Source organism: Marmota monax, unplaced genomic scaffold (assembly GCF_021218885.2).
Source record: "Marmota monax isolate L192 unplaced genomic scaffold, Marmota_monax_Labrador192_F-V1.1 WCK01_AAM20220418_F8-fsc00014, whole genome shotgun sequence".
Classification (NCBI taxonomy): Eukaryota; Metazoa; Chordata; class Mammalia; order Rodentia; family Sciuridae; genus Marmota; species Marmota monax.
Window position 1 is genome coordinate 22,176,707 of NW_026695222.1, and position 16,630 is coordinate 22,193,336.

At 44.8% G+C, this 16,630-nt stretch overlaps 1 protein-coding gene across 6 annotated transcripts in view; it reads right to left on the minus strand.

The window, feature by feature from the left end:
- Positions 1 to 16,630, minus strand: part of Ptprt (protein tyrosine phosphatase receptor type T) — a 1,068,074-nt gene that overhangs the window by 286,258 nt on the left and 765,186 nt on the right. The gene's annotated exons all lie outside the window — the stretch shown is intronic.

Genomic DNA, 16,630 nt, shown 5'->3' on the forward strand with positions numbered 1-16,630 from the left:
ATGGCAAGGCGACAAAGAAACCAACAGCCACTCAGAGAGCAGAAAGGAATTCATTTGGTTGGAACATCAGAGGTGGACAGATGACAGCAGATGAGCTACAGTCAGAAAGTCCTGCAGAGCCACCTGCTACTGTCCACTTTGCAGATTAACCCAGCCCCTGAATAGCCCCCTGCTGGAGCAGCCACAACCAATAGAAAGAGAACGTGGCCACACATGTCATTTTATGTGTTCGAGTCATAGCATTAAAAAGAATAAAGGGTAGTTATATCTTGTTGGACCCAATATATTCAGAATTTCAACATCTCAACCTGTGATCAGCATAAAAACATTTAATGAGACAGTTTATATTCTAATATTCATATGAAATTCATATTTATGTTGAGCGATCTGGGGGTATGGAATTTATGCTTAAAGGACACTTCAACACAGTCTAGCCACATTTCAGAAGTACAGTAAGTAGCTCTCTGAGACTGGTGCTTAAGAGCAATGTCTAAATGCAGTAACCCAGTAAGAATTATGAAGAAGGCTTGTTAAATTGCAGATCCCGGGGCCGGCCCTCCACAGGGATATGGTTTACATCCTGGTGTTTCTGCATGCCTTATCTGGTTGCTCTTCCCCCAAATGTGGGGGAACAAGTATTGTTTTCATTTTAATAATGGAGAAACTGAACCTCCACTGGAAATTACTTGCATTAAATCGACACGTTTCAAACTATCAGTAGCAAAGACCCAGTTTGGGGTTTTCCAATCCACTCTGGATCAATAGTAATCCAAAGTCCCCACCCCACATGGCTTATCCTGCGAGTTCAGCAAAACCTGTCTATACTGGGCCATGACTTGTGTCCACTGGCCACTGACCACACAGGTGGGTGTCACAGTGTAAAAGCTTCTGGAGTGCTCACTCTCAATTTCTGCACTTACCTTGCTGTGAAGGTAATTGAAAATTGGTCATGTGGCACAGGCCACCATGGGTCCCACTTTGAGAGCCACATGTCTGAATTATGCAGTAAGCAGCATAAATAGGATTTTTGTTTGTTTTCTTATCTTGTTTGTTCCATTAAATATGTTTTATTAAACTATAATATACATACAGAGAACTTTACTGCTCCAGAATTTTTGCAAACAAAAGAGTGATAAAATCAAGAAACAGAACGTTTCCAGACCCAAGCCTTTCCCCTCAGGCCTGCTTCCAATCCTTCCTGCCTCCCCTAGCAAGGCTCACCTCACTTCTCAGCATGGACTGGTTTTGCCTGTTTTGAACTGTTAAGAATCCAGCAGTGTGTGCTCTTTTGTGTCTGGCCTTTTCCTCACGTGTCCTGAGAGTCACCATGCATCCCATGCAGATGCCAATCATGTATGCTCAGGTTGACTCCATCATCCATCCTGATGCTGGATTCAACCCCGGTCTTGACCTCAAAGCCTGTGCTTGTTATTCTGCACCACACCGCCTGGCCTGCAGACATGGCTCACTAGTTAAGAATGTATCCACTTATCTGCTCCTTTGCTCCTTCACCAACATCCAACATTTCCTGCATATTCTTGTACTTCTGGCTCTGCGCTGTATGCTGCTGGGGACTCCAAATGGACAGAAGCCCATCCTCGAGTGGCTTCCATTCTAGAGAGAGGCAAGCCAGCTAGCTATACAGACAGTTCACGTCATTTTATCTCCCATCACGAATATGCCAACGTTACAGGATGGTCAGATCCAGGCAGGAAAGGGGACACACCAACTTAACTTTAACAATAAGCGATTGGCTGTTTCTGGCAGTGGCACCAAGTGTTGAGGAGAAAGAGATGCTTTCTCCCTCCTGTGTGCAGCAGGGATGGAGTAGAAACTGATGCCATGTGCTCACAAGAGCAGACTTGGCCCGGAGCAGAGTGAGCCCGGGAGAAATGCAGAGCACTGGTGAACTGGGCTTTCCATAGGTGGAACCTGACGGTCTCACTCATTGCTCAGGTTGCTCTAATGGGCCTGTCCCAGGTTCCCTCTGGTCTCCCTCTCTCTTCTGAGAGGCAAGCGCTACAAGCCTTCAGCCCTCTGTGCGTGAGGGCTTCCTGATTGGGTGCTCCCAGTGACTGACTGGGGTTGCCCCATTAATTCCCCAGGCTCCTGTCTTGTGGTATCCTGCAGCCCCCCACTTTCCCTGAGGGCCTCAGCTCCATTTGTCTTGCAAGGCAGCTGACTCGAACACACTCTGATCATTGGTTATGAATTTCTCTCTTCCCCAGTCCCTAGGTCCTCACTGCTATTTCCAAAACTTCTCAGTAATCTGCTTAGCTTTGAATCCTCATCCTAGGGTCTGCTTCTGAGCAGTGCCAAACCCAGAACACCCAGGAAGGCATCTCAGGAGAGATAGGAAGTAGCACCTGCAGGATGGTACAGTCAGGGCAGAGGAAAGAGGCAGGCAGAGGGACCAGTCTGGGCAAAGTCCTGATGGGGTGGCCAAAGTCTGCATAGAGGCAAGTACAGGGTGACTGTCAAGTGGGGAGCAAACAGGGCAAGTGTGTATTTGGATTCTGGTTTCTGTAGCCACAGAAGAGAAAAACGCTCAGAGCTGGGCTAGTGGCCACCAGCCACAGCATGCCAGTGGAGAGGACATGCTTTTTCATTCCTTCAAAATTCCTGTCCCTGTCCCCCTGCCTGGGCTGGTGGCAACTCCATTGATATACAGACACTGGGAGGTAAAACTCATGCCTTATTTACTAGCCAGCTCCGTTCCTACGCTCCAAATTCAATCCAAAAGCGACTCAATTTCCACGGAGCTGTCAATATAATATACCGCACTTCCCTGCTCTCCTAACCTTTCCTGGTATTACAGGATCCTCACTTACTTGTAATGAAACACTATGAATAAATCAATGTATGTTAATATAGCATGTCTTCAATTTTTTATGAAGGGCTTCACCAAATCTAATTCCCACTGCTTTGTCAGAAACATTCTTTGAAAAATTTAACTTGCAAGTTTTACAAAGTTAGTCGGGGATTGGACTGGGGAGGGAAAGAAGAAAGGTAAGAAAAAATGGAATGGGGTGGAGACGTGGCCGTCAATGCATAGTGCAGTAAAAATCTTCATTCAGAAGGGAGGAAAGGGAAGATCTGCTAGCAAGTAGAGAAAACACAAAATAAAGGGTTCATAGGGAAAAAGGGAGCGGAGCTGTCTGTCCATCATCTCGGGGTTCCAGGGATGGGCTCTAGCTATAATAAAGTACTACAGTGTGTCCCCCTTCTCCTCTGGTTCGTCACAGTGGAATACCCTGCTAGAAACCAGAATGAGCACTTCATTCACAAAAAATTCAATGAAGTCATAAGTACAATGGTTTCCCATAGCTCTCAGGATTAAGACTGCATTTTTGTCCTGTGTTCTGAACCAGCTCACTGCAAGAGGTGGCTTCAACTGCCCTTCCTCTTGCCCTTCAACCCTTACTCAAGTACTTGGAGAAAAGCCATGACCTCTTTTGCCACAAGGCCTTTGCACCAGCTAGTGTGTCATCTTGAAACACTTCTTCCTTCCTTCCCAGGCTTCCTCTTCAAGTAATTCATGACTCTTTATCCTTAGATTTCACTTAAAATGACACTTTTCTTTATTTTTAAATTAAATTATTTATTTATTCTAATTTTTATACATGATGGCAGAATGCAGTTCATTTCATATTACACATACAGAGCACAATTTTTCAAGTCACTGACTGTACACAAAGTATTTTCACATCATTCGTGTCTTCATACATATACTTCGGGTAATGATGTCTAACTCATTTCACCACCATACCTACCCCTTTGCCCCCTCCTTTCCCTCTTCTCCCCTTTGTCCTATCTGAAGTTCCTCCATTCCTCCCATGCTCCCCTACCGTCACCATTATGAGTCAGCATCCTCATAGCAAAGAAAACATTCAGTCTTTGGTTTTGGGGGATTGGCTTGCTTCACTTAGCATTATATTCTCAACTCCATCCATTGACCTGCAAATGCCATGATTTTCTTTTCTTTTAATGCTGAGTAATGTTCCATTGTGTATATATACCACAGTTAAAATGACACTTTTCAGGAACACCTCCTGTGGTTCCCAGGTCCTCCTATTTTATGTTCCCAAAGTGGCATATCTCTCCTTTGACTCACCAACTCTATTGAACCATGTAATTACCTAGTCCAGGGGTTAGCAAAATATGGTCTGCAAGCCAAATCCAGTTCATCACCTGTTTTTGGAAATAAGGTTTTATTGGAATACAGCCACCTTATTCACTTTATGTACAATCTGCGGCTGCTTTCACACCACGGTGGCAGAATTAAGTAGTTGAGACTGAGCCTCTAAGGTCCACGTGGTTTAAAATATTTAATCTCTGGACCTTTATTTAAAAACTTTGCTAATCCTTGTGCTAGACTGTAAGGTCCAAGAGGGCAAGGTTCTTTGTTCAACATTTCATCTCCTAGGATGTATAAATGAGTGATCACGTTGGCTGAGTGGCTTGAGCAATTGCTTAGCCTTTCGGTTTCAGTTTATCTTACAGAGTGACCTCCAGCTTCTTTACTCCTGAAAGACAGTCTCTTGGTTTAGTCATGAGGGTCCCAGGAGTATGTGAGTGACTAAGTTCTGCACCAGAGCTACAAGGGACCAGAGGGTGTCTTAGGAGCAACAGGCTGCTCTTCTTCCTGGGCTGAAGGGAGGGGACAAGAAACATAGGGAGAACAGAAAGACACAATTTCTCTGTAGGGTCCCATCAGGAAGGACTTACTTGTTTATTGGAGAAAGACTACATCAGTCTTGTTCAAACAGAGCACGTGAGAAGACTCTGGTCCTGAGGATGAGGTGGTGCATGGGGGTGAGGGGAAGAGCTGAAGAGAGCAAGGATGGGGGAGGTGGTCAGGACTCAGAAGCCCCTGGGTGGGATGAAGCAGTCATGCACCGGGGTGGAGCGCACACTGAGTGGGGGACTAGCATAAAACTCAACTCATTTAATTCTGGAAAAAATAGCGTGGATTCTTCATGACTGTTCCTATTCCTAAGCTAAGGAAATTGAGGCCAAGAGAGGACACCGTGAAAATGTAGGCTGGGTTGTGCAGAGCTAAACCCAGAGCACTCAGGAAGGCATCTCAGGAGAGATGGGAATCAGCACCTGCAGGATGGTACAGTCAGGGCAGAGGAAAGAGCCCCCCTAGGTTCCAGGCACAGAAGCCAGCCTGGGTGGGCAAGGTCCAGGAGACAAGTCCAGGGTGACTGTGAGTGGATAGCAAGCTGGGCAAGTTTGTGTTTGGATTCTGGTTTCTGTAGCCACAGAAGAGGGGAAACATTCAGAGCTGGACCGGTGGCCACTAACCCAGCATGCCAGTGGATGAGGGCAGCCCGAGGGCCATCAGGCAGGTGCGGCAAGGAGAGGTCCATGCACAGAGCCAAGTGCTCTCTGGGGCCTCAGCCTCACCAGGGTCCCATCTTTACACTGTGATGCCACAGGGGTGGGCTGCAGCAGGAGGCCCTGGCGAGTGAATGCTGCGGCCACAAAACAGAGAGAGGACAAACCAGGGATGGGCTGGCAGGACCACAGGGTCATTCAAAGGGACCACGTCCAAAGAGAAAACCCCGAATTGAGCCAGTGTGATTTTATCACGCTAGCCAAATGTTCGCATTACATACTCATACACAGGCTGGGTTAAAAACAGGGAGTTCACATGTGCATCATGATCAGAGGCAAGGCATATTAAATCAACAATTAAGTAAAAATAAAAATAAAAAAAAAACTCGAGGAAATCCACAACAGCACCAGGCATTAGTGACAGTAGTGTAAACTGAGTCAAGATCTGCCACCCACAGCATGATACTCCAGAAGCATCCTCTGTAACTTGGCACCCTTCCCTCTCACTATTAGCTTACGTGTCTTCATCCTAAACCCCTTGGGAGGGTCGTCACCCTACAGCGGGCCTCCCAGCTGCTCCTGCCTCTCTCCCAGGGCTTCCAGCTCCTAGTCCCAAAGTCTCAGTAGACCAGAGTTTACACAAGGCCACACTTAAAATAAACCAGGATGGCCCCTTCATTGACTAAAAGCTTTTCTTCAAGTTCCAAACAATGGGTTAAAATATTTTCTCCTTTTTGGATTTCCTGGAAAAGTGTTCACAAGCAAGGTCTTTGCCATCCAGGTGGCCTTGGAGGCCCAAAGTGCTGAAGGAAACCAGCTCAAGGTAGTTTCTGGCTACACAGTATAGCGCCAGCTCTTTGGTTTCTCGGCAATTTAAAAATACAGCATGAACACGGCCCTTCTGAAGAACAGCGGGAACAGGCAGATGCCCACATTGCACGTGAGGGTGACTTCTTGGCCAGGAGCCTTTTTTCCTAGAGAGCTGGGGACGGTTATAACAACAGAACTGTGCTCATGACTGACACTCACGGCTGTTCCTGTGGTTCCTAAGACTGGAGCCAACAAGAGCATGGGGACCTTGGCTTCTGTGGGGGCCTGCTGGTGCCTTCAATCCACCACTCTACTCACTGAGAATCTGCTTCTTGCCAGGCTCTGTGTTGGGCTTGTGGGCAAGGAAGAGGTGGGTGAAGCAGGCCAAGTTCCTGAATTCTTTAGGGACAAATGCAGGCATCAAGGAATATTCTGGAGAGTCGAGTCCTTTGGGAACACAGATGTGGGAGTAACTGCTTTTGCCAGAGAGCAAAAGGACAACTTCATAGAGAGAAACAGAGAGTTGGGCTTAGCCCATGATCCCCAGCTCTGGCTGAGCACAGACTGCTCAGGGGATCTTTTAAAAACTACTAGTCCCTGGCCCTAATCATAGACAAATTACATCAAATTCCCTGGCTATAAGGCCCTGGGCATGAATATGTTTTAAAGCCACCAAGGAGATTCAACTAGGGCTGATAGCAGTGTCTCTGGGACTCAGAACAGGAAAAGGATGAAGCCAAAGAACTCTGAGAGGTAGTGTGTACTAAGGAAAGCTGCCTCCTACATATGCTGGAGGGAACCAGAGAGTCACCACTGGGATGCCACAGGGGTGGGCTGCAGCAGGAGGCCCTGGTGATGCGAAATCCAGTGGGTGAAACCAGGGAAAAGATCTGCATAGCCTCAAAGTATCTTCTCCCAAATTTACTAGTTACTGCTGTGGTTTGAACATAAAGCCAGGAATTCTTTGATCCCATTAGGAGATGGAGCCTGCCCCCACCTCCAGGGTAGGCTGAACCCAGTGACTCACTTTGGATGGATGGAAAACAGAAGACAAAAGGATTTCTTAAAAGCAAAGTAACCCAGAAGACACTGGCTCCACCAGGAGAGCAAGATTGAGAGCCCCAGTAACGGGTCACGAGGGGATCGCGTGCCTCTAACATGATGTGATGAGGAGGACACGTGACTTCCTTGGTCTTCTTCCCCCAAACATTTTCTCATCAGTCTGCTGATGAGAAACTGTCAGGCAAACCCAGACACAAGTACCATCAGTATATTTCCAAAGTGTCAAGGTCATAAATAAGGAAAGACGGAGAAATGGCCAGATTCTGCAATCTGGTCATCAACTCTGATGGCTGATTTCAGATAACAAGGGACATGTCAACTCAGCACATGGAGCCTGGAAGAGAAAAAGGGACATCTGTGGGAAAATGGGGAAAATCTAAGAAGTCTGGGGTCCACTCAATCATCATGCCCTGGCATGGGTTCTTAAATTTTGATAAATATGCCCTGCTAAGGCGCTGGGGTGAGAAGCCACAAATAGAGTTTAGAACTCTCTATACTAATTTTTTTTTGCAACTTCTTTCTAAATTTAAAATTTTGTCCAAATAAAATGTTTAAGGAACAACAGAGAGTGGCCTGCTAGGGTTTGGCACCTGTGTGGGTCTTTGTGGCTGCAAAATAGAATGTACAGCAGATGTTCACTGAGCTCTTGAGTATGTGGTTGGCACGTCTGAGCCCTGGGGAGTCTTTGTAAACTCAGGTCCAGTGAGGGAGATTGCTGCGACCCATAGGAACGTGAGGGGAAAGCTCAGTAAGACTCCTGCTCTGGAGTCCAGGATGTAGCTCAGAGGTGGAGTGATTGCTTAGCATGCCCAGGGCCCTAACTGCTCCCTCTGCCAGCTCCGATCCTTAGCATGGGCAACTTCCCAGTCTCCTCCCCTCCCTCCCCTTCACCAGGAGGGAGGTCACAGCCACATAACAGGGCCATGTTCATCGCAGATAGTCTGACCTCTTTCTTCCTAAACTGTCATAATGCAGTTTAATAATATTAAGCTTAAACCTCCTTTTGGCTTTTAATCTCAAGCTGGGGTGTCCGGGTGCCATGATTTGGTGATTTTCACAGAAACCTTCTTGCTTAATGAGTCTGTCTAGTGATATTCCCAGTGGCTTTTAGTTCGCCTAGCAATATTTCCTGGGCTTCTGAATGTAAGCGGCTTGCCTTCCAACTCCTCACTCAGTTGATTTCTGTTCTGTGAAGTTTAACCTGGTTAAATAGCTAAGTTGCATGACCAATTTCTCTCCGGTTGGCTTTGGGCATGGATATGAGAGCAGTTAACTAATCTCATGACCCTGCTCTCTGGAACCTCACAGCTGTACCAACAGTCTTTCTGGCAGAGCTAGTCTGGGAGAGCCTTCATAGAGGGAAATGCCTGGGTCCTATTTATTTATTATAATGACTGTCAAGCACCCAGGCAGGCATAAAGTAAGAGTCCATAAGGTGGACTGAATAAATGAGGATTAAGAATGAAGATGTAACAAATCCTGGTGTAGTACAGTTGGGATTTGAAATGAGGTCATTCTGACGCTAACACTCAGCACTCTTCATTCACCCTGGTGCACTGCCTTTGGCCTCTCTGTGCCCACCCCTGTGTGACCCATCCCTAGGTGGAGGGATTGGCTGGGGGCTATGATTGTCAGAGCACAAGGCTTTGTAGTGGGCATCTCCAAACCTGCCTCCCCCAGGAGAGACCCAGCAAGCATTCCCCAGCAGCCGGGTCCACACTAGTTGGGCACAGAGTTGGCCCTCAGTTACTCCATAAGTGATAATTAAGGAGATCCAAGCTGGTGAAACTCTTATTCTCTTAGCTCCAAGATACCAAATCTATGTAAAGAGAAAATTCTTTGGTTTCATATTTTTGCATAAAGCCTTTGACATTCTTCCCATCCAGAGGCAGAGTTTATGTCTCCCCTCTTGAGTCTTAGAGGGTTTGTGGCTGCTTGGACCAATAGAATGTGGAGGAAATGACATTATGTGGCCTCTAAGACAGGGCTGTAAAATGCAGTGCAGGTTATGACTTGTCCATAGGGACACTGGTACCTACAGCATCTTAGTGGCTGTATAGGAAGTCTAGCTCCCCAGGCAAGGCCATGTGTGAGAAAGCACAGGACACATGAAGAGGCTATGTGTAGCCCCAGATGGGCACAGTCTTCCAGGTCCTAGTCTGCTAATCCAGAAGTCCACAGATGACTCCAGTTCTGTGCCATCTCAGTCATCCTGTCTGTGTGTCTCTTCTCAGCTGAGACTTCAGACATCCTGGGCCTGAAACAAGCCAGTCCTCCTACACCCTCCCAAATTTCTGACCTACAGAATGTAAATTAGTACAGTCCTTACGAAAACAGGTTTGGAGTGCCTCCAAAGACTAAAAATGGATCTACCATAGGATCCAGCTCTCCCACTCCTGGGTATGTATCCAAAGGAAATAAAGTCAGCATACAAAAGGGACTCTGCACACCCATGTTTATTGCAGCCTACGCACAGTAGCCAAGAGATGGAATCAGCCTAGCTGGCCAACAGATGGGTGGATAAAAACCATGGTATATACACACAATGGGGTTTTATTCAGCCATAAAAGAGGATGAAATCATGTCACTTGAAGGAAAATGGATGGAATCAGAAATTAGTCAGACACAGATAAATAAGTATAGTATAGTTTTTCTCATATGTGAAAACTAAGGGGGAAAAAAAGACCTGAAAATAGAAGATGGAGTATTAGGAAGGGGAAGGGGGACAGAGTGGGCCAGGGAAGAGGGAAGAGCAAGAGAGAGTGGTAGAGAAGGTGGACACCACCAAAGCACCATGTGTGCATGTATGGAAGCAGCACAGAGAAGTCGTTCATCTGCATAAGTAATACGACTGAATAAACATAGTTTATAAATTTGGACCCACAGAATTTATTAGCACAATAAAATTGTTTTGTGCCACTAAATTTGGGGGTGATTTGTCATTCAGTAGATAGTAACTAGAAAGTTTGTCCATTAGACTTGAGAGATTCCTTGAAAGCATGGATTTCAACATTTTATTCTCTTTTGTATCCCCAAAAGAAAATACAGTAGGTGCTCAACAAATACATGGTGCCATCCTAACCAAGTGATCAGGTAACAACAAAAACCAGTAATGAGAACTATGGGCCTCAGGTGCCTCTGGATAAGGAGGCTCTGAGAAGGCCACAGCAACTGAGTGGCATTTTTGCTGAACAAACACGATCACAATCTAATCAGGAGAAAATGTCAACAACAACAACAACAAAAATTAAAGGGCCGTCTACAGAATAATTGACCAGTACTCTTCAAAAGAGCCAAAACATAAGAGACAAGGAATGAGGAGTGGCCCCAGAGTGGAGGTGACCAAGGAATAACTAATAACTAAGTGCAATTAGGATCCTGGATTGATTGGCAGGAGGAGATTGGTGGGAAAACAAGGTGGAATGCAAATTGGCCTGTATAGTACTCTTCACATGATGGCTTCCTAGTTTCAATCACTGTGCTATGGTAAGACACTAACATTCAGGGAACCTGGGAGAGGGTATACTGAAACTCTGTACTAATTTTATAATTTTCCTATAAGTCTAAAATTATTTAATTTTTGATACATTTATTTTATTTTTTTTATTTTTATGTGGTACTGAAGATTGAACCCAGTGCCTCACACGTGCCCAGCGAGTGTTCTACCACTGAGCCACGACCACAGCCCCAAATTAAATATTTTTAAAAAGAGGACCAAAAAAAAAAAAAAAAGTGTGCTCAGTCTTACTGATTGGCTAATTTGTCACTCTTAATGATTGACTAATTGGGAATCATGGAACCACGATGTCAGAAGCCAAAGGCTCAACCCTCTGCTCCTCGTGTTCCTGTAGCAGTGACAAGTGTCCCTTAGCTCATGATGGAATTATGTCCCAATAAATCCATATCATAAGTCAAATGCATTTAATTGTGTGGGAAATGTAACTCAGTGGTAAAGCACTTGCTTAGTATGCATGAGGTCTTGGGAAGGAAGGAAGGAGAGAGGGAGAGAGGGAGAGAGGGAGAGAGGGAGAGAGGGAGAGAGGGAGAGGGAGAGGGAGAGGGAGGGAGAGAGAGAGAGAGAGAAAGGAAGGGCAGGCATGTAATGTACCTGACCTGCCTAGGTTAACCATCGTAGCTTAGCCTAGCCTACCTTAAACATTCTCAAAACTTATGTCAGCCTACAGTTGTGCGAAATGATCTAAACTGAAGCTTATAATACAGTGTTGCATATTTCATGGAGTGTTGCATATTTCATGGAATTTACAGAATACTCAATTGAAAGTGAAAAACAGTGGTTATCAGGGTCCCCTTTTGCATCACTGTGAAGCCAAAATATCTTAAGTCTAGAGCCATCAAGCGGGACCACCTGTTATGGCAGCAATAAGAATGCAAGTGAACATTTGTGAGCAGTCATGGTCGGCCAGGCCTCTGGCTAAACCCTCCCAGGCATTACTCATTCAATCCCCTCAAGTTAATGAGAGGACTTCCATTACTAGTCCCATTTTGCAGATGAGGAAACTAGGGCTTAGGGAAAATAACTTCCCTGGGTTGTCACAGCTAGTAAGGAGCAGAGCCAGGCTTGGGACCTAGAATCCCCCCTTGACCTTGGTGCTCCTGGGGACTGGCAGTGTTGCTTCCAGAGAGACCAGAATCTCTGCCCTGGGATCCTGCTGTTGAAGGACCCTGGACTGAGAAGATGTGCCAGGAGTTCAAAGAAGCAGGGACAGCTGCTGGCTAGAGGAGTGGGTATTCAGAGGCCAAAATCAAAAGAAGTTGGGTGGAAATGAGTTTCAAGTGTGGAGAAAATTAGGCGACCTGAGGCGGAACTAAATTTCTCAAATACCCCGAAGGGTTTCTCTGACCAGGCTGGAACTTCCTGCCTCCTTGTCAGAGGCAAAGGCAGGGGGCAGATTGAAGAGGCCTTCCGAGGAGGAGTCCATTGATCACATAATCACACATTTTGGATCCGTGGGGGGCCCGAGGCTGAAGTTTCACTTTATTGCACTTTTCTTTCATTCACCATTTTTCTCATGAAATTAAAACAGAATTGATTTTCTCCCCCACTAAATTAGGCATTAGAAAAGGAATAAAAGGGTGGGCCTGCTGGAGATCTGAGCATCAATTCTACCCAGCAGAGTAGCATTTATAAGATGTTTTATTAGTCCCCATTTATCAAAGGCAGGTTTTGTAAAAGGCTGTTTTTGGGGGGAGGGTTATATCTCCTCCTTCCCAGAAGAAATGAAAGTTTTTGTTTTTCCCCTTTTCTTGGTTAAAATGATCACTTAGTGAACACTCTCTTTAACCTGCTGGTCTCAGGTTAGGAGGTCTCTTTTTCTAAACTTGCCCCTGTGGTGTTTTCCTAGGAGCAGGTGCACAGCAGGTGATGCTGCTATTTATGGAACTGCTGGATCAAACCATGTGGCTTTTGTGTGGACCTCATACTCCCCTATTCCTCTGTGACCCAGCTCACTGCTGGGTCCACAGAACCTCACAGCACCTCTACATTAACAAATGTTCAGTGGAGACTGGGGCAGGAGGCTCAGAGAAGTTAAGAGGCATGCCTAACGTTACACAGCAAGTGGTTTTCCAAGGAGGCAGTTATGGGATAGCAAAATAGCATATAGAGGGATTGGGAAGACTCGGGTACATCCCAATGCTTCCTCTTAGCGGATGGTTATTTAGAACAGCACTGCCCATCAGACACAGGATGTAGGCCATATTTGTGGTTTTATGTTTCCTAGGAGCTACATGGAAAAAAAGGAAAAAGAAGCAGGTGAAATTAATTTTAGTAGTACATTTTACTTAACCCACTATGGCCACTGTGTTATTGTTCCAACCTGTAATAGGCACAAAATTATCAAGGAGATATGTTACATTGTTTTTCCTGCTAAGTACTTGAAATCTGGTGGGCATGTTCCACTCCATGCACATCTTGATTCAGACTGGTCACATTGCCCTATTTCTGGGGCTCAGGAGCTGTGTGCAGGTAGTGGCTAAAGAGTGCTGGTCTACACCAGGATTTCTTAACATTTATCTTTATTCCTCCTCCTTCTCCCCTTCCCCTTCTTTTTATTTCATAAGCACCTCCCAGGAAATCTATTTATGCCCCCCCCCCCTTTTGTATGCTCCCATGAACTTATAATTCCAAAGATAGTCTATTTAGTGGCACATGTGCTTTATTTACACTTGGACAAGTGTGTATTCAATTTATGCATATATGGATAGCTGTGTAGGGGCTGTGCATATCTGGCTAGCTGTATGGGAAGTATGCATATCTTGTCAGCTGTAATGGGCTGTGCATCCCTGGATAGCTGTGGATGTGCTGTGCATATCTGGATTATGGACTATATGTAGTTCTAGTTCTATGTAACCATTCTTTTTTATTTTAAAAGTGAACAAGATAATATTTATATTACTTTCAATTCAGGGATTTTTAAATTATATGATGATGATGATACATAAATATCTTATATAATTGTTTTTAGATGCTAAATATTAATATTTATTATCATGGCATATAATGAATGATTTATTCATCAATGAAAAATATACAACTTCTTTACTAAATCAGTTTACTTAACCCAGAAGTAATTTACCATTGAGCTACATTCTCAACCCTTTTCATTTTTTATTTTTATTTTATTTTATTTGTTTATATATAACAGTGGTATGCATTACAACTCATATTAAACATATAGAGCACAAATTTTTCATATCTCTGGATGTATACAAAGTATATTAACACCAATTCGTGTCTTCATACATGTACTTTGGATAATGATATCCACCACATTCCACTATCATTTCTAACCCCATGTCCCCTCCCTTCCTTCCCACCCCTCTGCCCTATCTAGAGTTCATCTATTCCTCCAATGCTAACCATCCCTACCCCACTATGAATCAGCCTCCTTATATCAGAGAAAACATTCGGCATTTGGTTTTTTGGGATTGGCTAACTTCACTTAGCATTATCTTCTCTAACTCCATCCATTTATCTGCAAATGCCATGATTTTATTCTCTTTTATTGTTGAGTAATATTTCATTGTATATTTATGCCACATTTTTAATCCATTCATCTAATGAAGGGCATCTAGGTTGGTTCCACAGTTTAGCTATTGTGAATTGTGCTGCTATAAACATTGATCTGGCTGTGTCCCTGTAGTATGCTGTTTTTAAATCCTTTGGGTATAGACTGAGGAGAGGGATAGCTGGGTCAAATGGTGGTTCCATTCCCAGTTTTCCAAGGAATCTCCATACTGCTTTCCATATTGGCTGCACCAATTTGCAGTCTCACCAACAGTGTATGACTGTTCCTTTTCCCCACATCCTTGCCAACACTTGTTGTTTGTCTTCATAATAGCTGCCATTCTGACTGGAGTGAGATGAAATCTTAAGAATAGTTTTGATTTGTATTTCTTTAATTGCTAGTAATGTTGAAGATTTTTTCATATATTTGTTGATTGATTGTGTATCATCTTCTGAGAAGTGTCTGTTCAGTTCCTTGGCACATTTATTGATTGGGTTTTTTTTTCTGATGTGTGAATGTGTGAGGGATAAAAATTTGCTCCAAGATGTAGGCTTTCTATTCACCTCACAGATTGTTTCTTTTTCTGAGAAGAAATTTTTAGTTTGAATCCACCGCATTTATTGATTCTTGATTTTAATTCTTGCGCTATAGGAGTCTTATAAAGAAAGTTGGGGCCTAATCCCACATGATGGAGATTAGGGCCTACTTTTTCTTCTATTAGACACAGGGTCTCTGGTTTTATTCCTAGTTCCTTGATCCATTTGGAGTTGCGTTTTGTGCATTGTAACTATTCTGTACTTTATGCATATATAGGCATAAGAAGATGAAGATATTTTCGATCCCTGCCTTTACCACTGCCTCCAACGACTTTCACCTGTTGGGCGTGAAGGAAGGCGCCCTGTTAAGAATTTGTGGCATAGAGCAAGCAGCAGCACCCAGCCTCCAGTTCTCATCTGTGAAGTGAGAATGAACGTGTGGACTAAATGAGGCAGTTCTCACGGGAAAGCATCCAGTGATGCTCCGCGTGACACTGATGCTAACATCAGCCCTGGGCTGCCGCTCCCGTCACGTTCCCTCCCACACTGAGTGGGGCTCCCTCCTCACCTGAATGCAGTTGCCAAGGCTATATGGGATGTGCCCTTGCCCTTTATCCTGCTCTAGAGAGCTTCCCAAAGTCCTTACATGGGAGACCAGGGGCTCCACCCTTCAGACTGGCCATGGCTCAACCCAGGGCAGCAGGACTATGTGGACCACAGCTCCAATGCCTCCCCTCTTTTACTAGATGCCTAATCGATGTCAAAGGCCCAGAGGGTGCCCTTGCAGGGTTGCCCAGGTCCCTGACACCCTGAACAATCCTCCTTCCTCCTCTGGGTGCCCATCAGCTTATTAACTGCAAAGAAACAGGCCACCACAGGTTCCAACCTCTCCCTGTCCCCTGCCCTGGCCTATGCCAGAATTGAAGGGGTGCTGTGGGCTAGGTGGGTCTCTCCCTCCTTCTAAAAGCCAATATACTCTCTGTGGGCAGACATATAAATCTGATGCCCCAGCTCCTGAGACATTCTAGTGCTTTCTTCTCTCCTCATCCCACCCCTTTCCACTGCCCTCTAGGATCTGCTTCTGTCCTGGTGGCTCCCAGTGAGCTCTACCTTGTCACCAACAACTCTGTGACTTCTGTCCAGTTCTTCCTGCTGTCCTGAGAGAGACATGCCCCCAGAGGCAATGTGAGGGGTCATCTAGGAATTATCCAGAGCCCCCCTGAAGTAGGAAGCCCTGTCCCTCTTCCTCACCCTCCAATTCTGGTCTGAGCAATGTTGTCTGAACACAGGGGCTCGTGACAGACCAGGCTGGTTTCCACTCTCAGTTCCTTCAACACACGGCACACGTGTGCAAAGCTTATTGCAAGGGCTGCAAACTTGGTGTCCTAAGCCGGGGATTGCAGAGGGAAGCTCACAAACTGAACAGTCTGATTGCCTGGCCTTGCACAGCATGCCTCATTAGGCACCCGCTGTAGGGAGAAACCACACTATAAACTGGAAAGGAAGATGGCCTTGGGATTTTGTTTCTGTTGTTTTTTTTTTCTTTTTTCTTTTTTTTTTTTGCCTCATAGTAAAGTGCACTTCTTAAATGCTTATGTTTCTTTTTTAAATTTTTTAATTTTGTTTTGATTAGTTATACATGATAACTAGTTATGCATGCTATAACTAGTTATAGATTTAATTAGTTATACATGATAGAACGCATTTATGCACTTTGATATATCATACATAGGTGGATAGAATTACATTTTTCTGAGTGTACATGTTGCAAAATCATGTTGGTCATGCAGTCACATATATACATGCAGTAATAATGACTGTTTCATTCTACTATCTTTCCTATCCCCACAT